General features: G+C 26.1%; 1 long non-coding RNA gene across 1 annotated transcript; it reads left to right on the plus strand.

Annotated features, from left to right (window-relative positions):
- Nucleotides 1-1,733: 1,733 nt before the first annotated feature.
- On the plus strand, nucleotides 1,734-3,903 carry LOC107168654 (uncharacterized). Its single transcript, XR_001506218.2, has 3 exons — nucleotides 1,734-1,871; nucleotides 3,286-3,431; nucleotides 3,522-3,903. It is a non-coding gene; the product is annotated as an uncharacterized LOC107168654 (long non-coding RNA).
- The last annotated feature ends 4,573 nt before the right edge of the window (nucleotides 3,904-8,476 follow it).

The raw sequence follows: 8,476 nt of genomic DNA on the forward strand, positions 1-8,476 counted from the left end.
AAGATGCTCCTTGATTCATAAGGAACTCTAACCTGCATAAAGACTTCCAAATTAAAGCGATTCAAAAAACATCATAACTTTAGCCAAAAATGTCCACAGCTCATGATGGGCGGCTTTCATTTGGGCGAATAACCCAAAATAACATATCGTTTGGGCGAATTTATATACATCATTTGGGCGAAATGTACACACACCCCTAATTTATCTAATACATCGTTTGGGCGAGCCGAGTTATTAAAAAAAAAAAAATTGTTATATAATATTATTCCTAAAAAATAATTTATAAAATTATGACTAATTGTCACAATATTATATTTAGTCATCATATTGATTATAATTTATAGACTATATAATATACGTTTTCCTTCCCATTTTTAGAGACTTAGGACTCTCAGTTAATTCTAATTGGTATATGGTTAAAAATGTGTTATGTTGTAATTGTCATATATAATTTATTATTTTATAATTTGTTATTAGTATGGTACCTCATATCCATTATATTATATTCTCGTATAAATTGTCATATTGTCATAATATTTTATTAAAAATAGTACCTAACTAGTTTTTTTAATTTTAACTCATATTTAATATGATTGTATTTATTATATGTTAAATATAACATGTTACTTCCCTATTATTATTCAATAATTTATAAATTCATCTAAACGATCGGTTAATTTCTCGCCCAAATGATACAGCTCTACTCAGGTAAATTTTGGGTTATTCGCCCAAATGAATGACGCCCCAGCTCATTAGCTCAACCGGTTCAACGTATCTACTACAATTTACACGCACAACTACCTCAACTCCGACTAAAACGGGGTCGTCCTCACGACCTTTTCTTGGTTAGCCATTCATCTACTCAGTAAAAACCTCCAACTTCCATTATGTTAACACCTATCTACTATTATTTTAATATTATTTGTTTTATTATTATTATTATTATATTTGTACTATACATACCTATTTTTATATATATGTAATTACTACTATTATTCTCTTACTGTATAAACACCATTAATTATGACTATAATTATTTAAATTTTTTTATCATGTTAAAATAGTTATAATATGTAACATCCGCATAGACGTAGATAGCTTAGGCTAGGAACCTCTTATAATAAAGTTTCAAAAAAAAAAACCTGAATTAATAGAAAATATGAATATGTTATAGAGTAGTATAAACTATAAATCAGAAGAGGATTGAAGGATTTAACCTATCTAACTTAATGTAAGTATACTTATATCTTACTAAAATCAGTACCTAGCAACTATTATCATATATTATTATGTATAGTAGTGTCATTAGCATTATATTATATTCATGACGAGTAGCTATACCATATCATATAATATAATTGTTAATAATATCTATATATAATACAATACACATAGACATATTATGTTATTATGTTATAAGTATCATTACTGGGTATGGACATAGACAGAGTGTTAACGGACTCCAACTAACAAACGCGCACGCACTATAAAGTTCAGCGACTTCTATCGAAATAATATACAATTTTTTTTTCATGCTAATGGGCCTCTTTGTAAATCACATAGTCGATTTAAAAAAAAAAAAAAACATCAACTCGTGTTTACACCGTGTCATTGAGTATAGTATATATAGGTATACCATCATAATGTATATACGTGTATATAATATTATGCATTAATTATTCATAAATGCGCGGAACGACACACACACTAACACTTCGCCGTGTAGTTGCATGCAGCACTTGAACCTCACAAAAGCATTCATGCATTATACATGTGACATCGGTTCGTCTAGATGTTGATAACATTATTATACTGCAGAGGTCATTATTATCAACACAATTCGAACACTTTGTTGAATCTCCGTCTGACGTGTATGTATATATAATTATAATATATAATATTATGTAGGTACTTCTGAAGCACTGTAGTCTGTAAAGTTTGCATAATAATATTATATGTACATAATAGCATGTGAATATGTGATACTAAATAAGTAGTAGGGAAATTAGACCTATATACAGAGGTGTTCCTATTAATTTTTTCGAGAGTATACGAAATTATCAAATATAAACATTTAATACAATAAAAATATTTTTCTTATGGTTTATATGAGTAAAGCCGGTAAAGAGCGTGTCAATCTCAATAATATGGAAAAAATTGTATAACAGATTTTATATAATATATATCATCTTTATATAACGTATATTTCTCCAATCTTTACAAATATTAAAAAGATTTAAAGATTAAGAAATACATTGGTAAGAACCATTTCAGGCTATACCTATATATGCGGCTAAACTTACGATTTGTTTGTGATAAATATCTATAAAAGTTATACGATTATTCCCATCGATTATAAATAATTTGTATTATACCTATATTATAATATGATTATTATATATTATGCAATAAATTTTAACTCCAATCTCAAGAGGACAAAATAATTTATGCTACAAAAGCTGTATAATGAAGATTATAATGTTATATACCAATATATCAATATAATAATATATAGGTACTAGTTAGTTGTTCAATAAGTTACTATCAAATAATTATAAAACAATAACAATCTATAAGTAATATAATATATAATTATATATATAGGTGTACATAAAAGGAATTAATTTGTTTTAGAATGTTCACTTTTTGAGATTGACATAAAAGTTATCTTAATGAAAAATTTTTATGTGAAGTACTTATTTTAAAACTAAAATTCACCTTGTTAATTTTTCATAATATATTAAAATATAATAATAATATTAATAACAATATATTATATAATATGATGAGATATCGTGGCTAAAATACGTAAATATAGTTTTCATTACAGCTGTATTATAATATGACTTGTTATTTTTAATTTTCGTTTCAATAATAATGCTACTATTGATGTGAATAATATACAATTCAAATTTTTTTCTATAAATATGACTATACAAAATTAATATGATCGTGTAAATTGTAATTTCGATATATTTGCTGCTACAGAACATTAACTGTATAATATACACAAATATACTATACGATGCCCGATGCCGTTCAAAAATAAAATCAATCGTGTTCTGAACCGCCTGCAGTAAGAGAATAATATTTAAAAATATGTTTTAAATAGTTATAATTGACACGTTTAATATTTTTTTGAACATTAAAAGTATACATATTTCAGGTGCGCGATATACTCGTAGGTAATAATAATATTATGCAATCATATTAGACTACATTGACACATGGTATCCTATATTGACTGTAAATAGGCAATAAAATTATAAGTGCGATTTTTTTCAGTTCAAAATCGGACAATAATTCCGAAGAAATATATTATTACGGTCACGATATAAAAGAGTTGAACCAGCTAAAAAATATGTACAAAAAATGCAGAATATGTAGAAGTTGCTTGAAGTGGCCGTTTACGAAAATCGTAAAATGTCAAAGTAAACCCATTTAAATCAGATACATTTGTTTTTAACGGCACTATTTATTCCTAGCTATATTATAATAATATTTTCTGTTGACGTATACAGATTGTTTTTTGACCTGTCACGAGACTTGTATAAAATCGATAATGTGTCCGTTAGGAGAAAAATCTGACGATCGACCCATGAACATATTCGAATCTGAAGTATGTCTACTGTTGCCATATTTATCTAATTGTTGATTTTGGATTATAAAAACTAGGAGATATACAGAGAATAAGATTTTGATTTCCCCAAAAAGGTTTATACTGGACAACCTTGGAGGATGGAGGACCATCATTGCGGTTCATACAATAATATAATATTATTATAATAGTCCTCAAGATCTATAGCAGCCGTCCGGAACACTTTTCCCAACCTTTTCACCGCCGTTAATCACTATTGCTGTGATTTTGCTTTTATTAGTTATATACGGTATACCTATTTCAAATGCAAGATTAAATTAATTTTAATTTAAAATTGTTAAATTTGTTTTTTCCAAATTATGGTAAAATATATAAAATTCCATAATATAGTATTAAAATAAAATGTATTAATTTAAGATTTATGAATATAAAATATCTAAAAAATATTTAAAATCTAATTATTTTAAAGAATGCAAAATAAAATTAAAAATATATTACAGGGACTTCTATACACCTTTTTATAAAACAGATAAATACTAAAATAAACATCTACTATAGATACTATGTATAGAAGAAAAAGAAAATTGCATTGCAAATTCTAGCCGACTGTAAAATATGTACATTTATACAGTATAAAATATATTTAATTTCGAACACCATAATATATAATATAATAATAGTCCATGAATTGATGAATTACATTCCTTCTATGTACAACGTAAATGATAAACATTTTTGATTTTACAATAATTAATATATTTATTTATTTATTTCAATTATTGGTAAATCGAACCCGATATACAAACCAGTAGTTTATGCCAATAACCTTAGTTGTTGCGGCTTAAATAAAAAAAAACAAACCAGTAGTATATCATTATGAAAATCAACACAGTATTATGAAAATAGAAATATATATATAAAAAAGAAAAAAATGATAACGTAAAAATAAATAATATAGTGGTAGAATATTCAATATACCACTAAAAGTATACGAATAGGTACCTGAAAATTTAAAAATAATTGTGATTGTCCTTTAGCTAAAACCCGTATAGGTATATTATAAAAAATGGAGCACAATAACTAAATTTTTCATAATTTAAACAAATTTTTAATATTGAACGCATTATATAAGTATAATATTATTATGTACAAGATATTTATTAAAAGCAAAAAAAATGATTTTATATTTTTATGTGCATGCATTCCGATCCCACTTAATATATTATATTTTATTCATATATTCTACACATGGGTACATACACCTGCCTTTAAACATATATACATATATATTACTATTTCAGGATAAATGTATGGTATATAGAATAAAGATGTCAGTTAGTGATAGACGATAGTAATGCTAATAAGTATGATAATATTTATGATCATTGACATTTATTAGGAGACACGATAGTTGTATAATAATTCGTTTAAAATTATTTTACAACATTTATATTTCCGGTTATAGCTTCTATAATACTATGTGGACTAAACATATTTTTTACATAATATATATATTATATAACATATTAGTATTTCAACATATTCAATAGGTAAACGATTAAATGAATTGAAATAATGATCATCATCGAAGAAACTCATTATAAAATATAAATAAATTCATATTTTTGACGTAGAACTTAAAAGCCTGAAAGCTTAAAGTATCATCGTGGCTTCTTTCCTAAAATTAACAAATATGAATATTTAAAAGAGGGTTTTTTTTGTTCTTTTGTGGTGGCCTATATATATTCATTCTCCTTAGAATATGCATATTATATGATTATATTATATAACATTATAGTAATCGGTTTATTTGTGCATAATATGACGATACTAACTATTAGTATAATATTTAGATTTATAAAGGATTTTATACCCACGAATAAAACCACGTGTTAGGTATAGTTAAATAGGTTTAAATAGTCCTGCATGTATTCGGTAAAACTTTCATAAATTCATAACATAATATCCACTGTAATAGTCTGTTGGATATTATTATAATTTGTAATAAGCATAAATCTTAGACCTTGTATACTCTATTGTTTATTATGTCTATGGTAATAAATATAATTTCTTATTTTTGAGTTTTGAATTATAATGTGTGGTATGTACTATGTAGTAGGTACCTAACTCATAAAATAATACGTTTTATTGATAATATATAATGATATAATATTATACTTATACACTGTATAACATAAGCCTTATACAAAATCAGATAGTAACAGTAAGCATTGACGCAACCAGGAGAGGGGTTTGGGGGTTGTGACTCCCCCGAAATGTTTTTCAAAGTTAAATATTTCAAAGTTAAGACCCATTTTTGTTTTGTTAATTCATTTTTTTTTATGAATAACTCCTCCCAAAAATAGATCCTAGACCCTATATAGTTGCGCCACTGATGGTGTAAGTATACCTATCTATCTTTTTTATATTTTTGTTTTAAATTTCTACATTTAACAGTTTGGTTACTTTTTTAATCAATTTTGTCTAAGTACCTAGTAAATAATACAAATAAAATATATTTCCGAAACCAAAAACTCATTGGATTGTTATAATATGCGCAATATACATATAAGTCAACTATCTAAACTTTATAGCCTCAACTTGGAATATTGGTAACCGCTATTACTTACTACCATGTAATAAGTTGCTATATATAAATATAGCTATGAAATAATTTCACAACAGTTGTGAAACATATACAACATATGCAGTTAAAATATATATAAAATATATATACAAACTATAAAAAATATTACTGTTTTATTTTGTGACAAATAATTCAACTTGTAATTACATTTGAAAATAGTAACTTACTCAAAGACAATCAGTGTGCAATACTATAGTTTACAATACATATTACATATTTACAAATGTTTTTTTATGTACAGTGAAACCTCTAAATACCGGACACTTTCGGTCGCTATTTAAAGGTGTCCGCTATTAAGAAGGGAAATACAGTGAGTACACATTTCACCGTTCCCAAAATTCCACCCGTTATTTGGAGGTGTGCGCTATTGAGAGGTGTCCGTTAAAGGATATTTCACTGTATTATACATAGGTATATTATACCTATATTAGACGAGTTTGGTGGGAGTACATAATATATTATATTGAACGTTTTACATAAATCTAAATTCATATAATAGACATACACCTAGACCCTATAGTAAGTATATACCCAGGTATTGAGGTGTATGTATAGATACATATTATAGTATGATATTTTAGTTAAAACAGGTATCTATATTATGTATTAATATTAATAATGATAATTTCATATACCATCGATGAAAATGTTGTTCAAGGTAAACGCGTCGTCGTTCGTGTTATATCAAATAAATGTATTTATACGTATCAGGTTTGAGGAGTATATTATATTATTGTGTAATATATGGCGGTCGGTAACACACGTGCGTAGAGTACACTACAGTTAATTATAAGTTATTTATTATGGAACATACAGGTTAGTACGTCATTATAAATATGAAGAAATGAAATATTTGTATAAACACCTATATAATCGTACGAATGAATACACCTAATTATTAATTTTGACCGTTTCGTATGCGGTGTACAGGTACACTATGACAGGATTCTAGTCACACGTGCAGAAAAAATTCTAATGTCATATTTAAAACAATACATTAAACGGGATGGTGTACTGAAAAAAGTTAAATAAATCTTATTTCTATGGGTTGCGTCTTTTTTTTAGATAGACTTTCAAAACTGCATTGCTTGTTTTGCCGTACTCTGTATAACGGTTTTTCATGATTTTTTTTTGTAAGGTTATATGTATAGAAAAACCATGTTTATATTGTTTTATAAATAAAAGTCTTCCTGGCCATCCGATGTTGCCTGGACCAAAGGTTTGTGTTTTTAGTAAAACTATTTGAAGAAAAAAATGTATATGCTATATTTCTACTCATTATAATGTATGGTAATAATAGTAAATAGTAATATACCTAATATGTAATTAATGTGTAAGCACTGAGCAAATACATTATACACTCCTATATGATAATTCGATATTCCTATATACCTTTAAGCTACCTATATTTAGGTAAGAGTTGTAAAAATAAAAATAAACACCCTCCAAGTCTAGGAATCTAATGAATAAATAATTAAATTAAATTAAATTAACCTAAAGAATCTATTAATATAACTTTTATTGAAAACAGTCTTGTAATTTTTAACTTTATTAATTTCGGATGATTTCCATATATTTAGATATTGAACCTGACTTCGCGTTGAAAAAAATGAAAATTATAATTTATAACTGTGTATCTCGATTTTGGTGTATCTACCTCAGTTAACGTAAAAATTCGCGTCAGTGTATCTTGCTTTTTGACATATTTCTACCCAGCCTGACAATTCACCTACTGCGGATTGGATATTATAGCAGTTAATTTTAATCAAATGTATGGTTCAAAATCAAACTATACTCTTTAAATATTCTTGATACCTCCAATTTGAAATTTTCTCTAGATCAGTGAAGTTATAACAAACATGTGTTTGAGTACTCGTATCTTTAAAAATTAAAAGCTACAAAATAAATGCATATACATTTAACTCTCGTGTTTGTTTTAAATCATAATTTATTTATTCGAAATCATTAACGAAACGATTTAAAGTATATTTTTACCTCATCTACCTGAATTTAGCGTAAACCTTCCTACATTTTAAGTGCGATTGAAGTTTAAATAATGTTAACGACATTGCAAATATTCAAACTTTTAATAACGATTTATCCTGCAAATTGTAATGAGGTTCGTTATGTTGCTATCTTTACCTAAAGATTTAAACTTTTAAGTTCATTATTAGAAAATAATCTCAGATCAACCATAATAATTAGTGCTAAAATTATGTTATTTATAATAT

This window comes from Diuraphis noxia, unplaced genomic scaffold, assembly GCF_037042655.1.
Source record: "Diuraphis noxia isolate RWA-SAM2 unplaced genomic scaffold, SU_Dnox_SAM2 contig0003, whole genome shotgun sequence".
NCBI classification, from domain to species: domain Eukaryota; kingdom Metazoa; phylum Arthropoda; class Insecta; order Hemiptera; family Aphididae; genus Diuraphis; species Diuraphis noxia.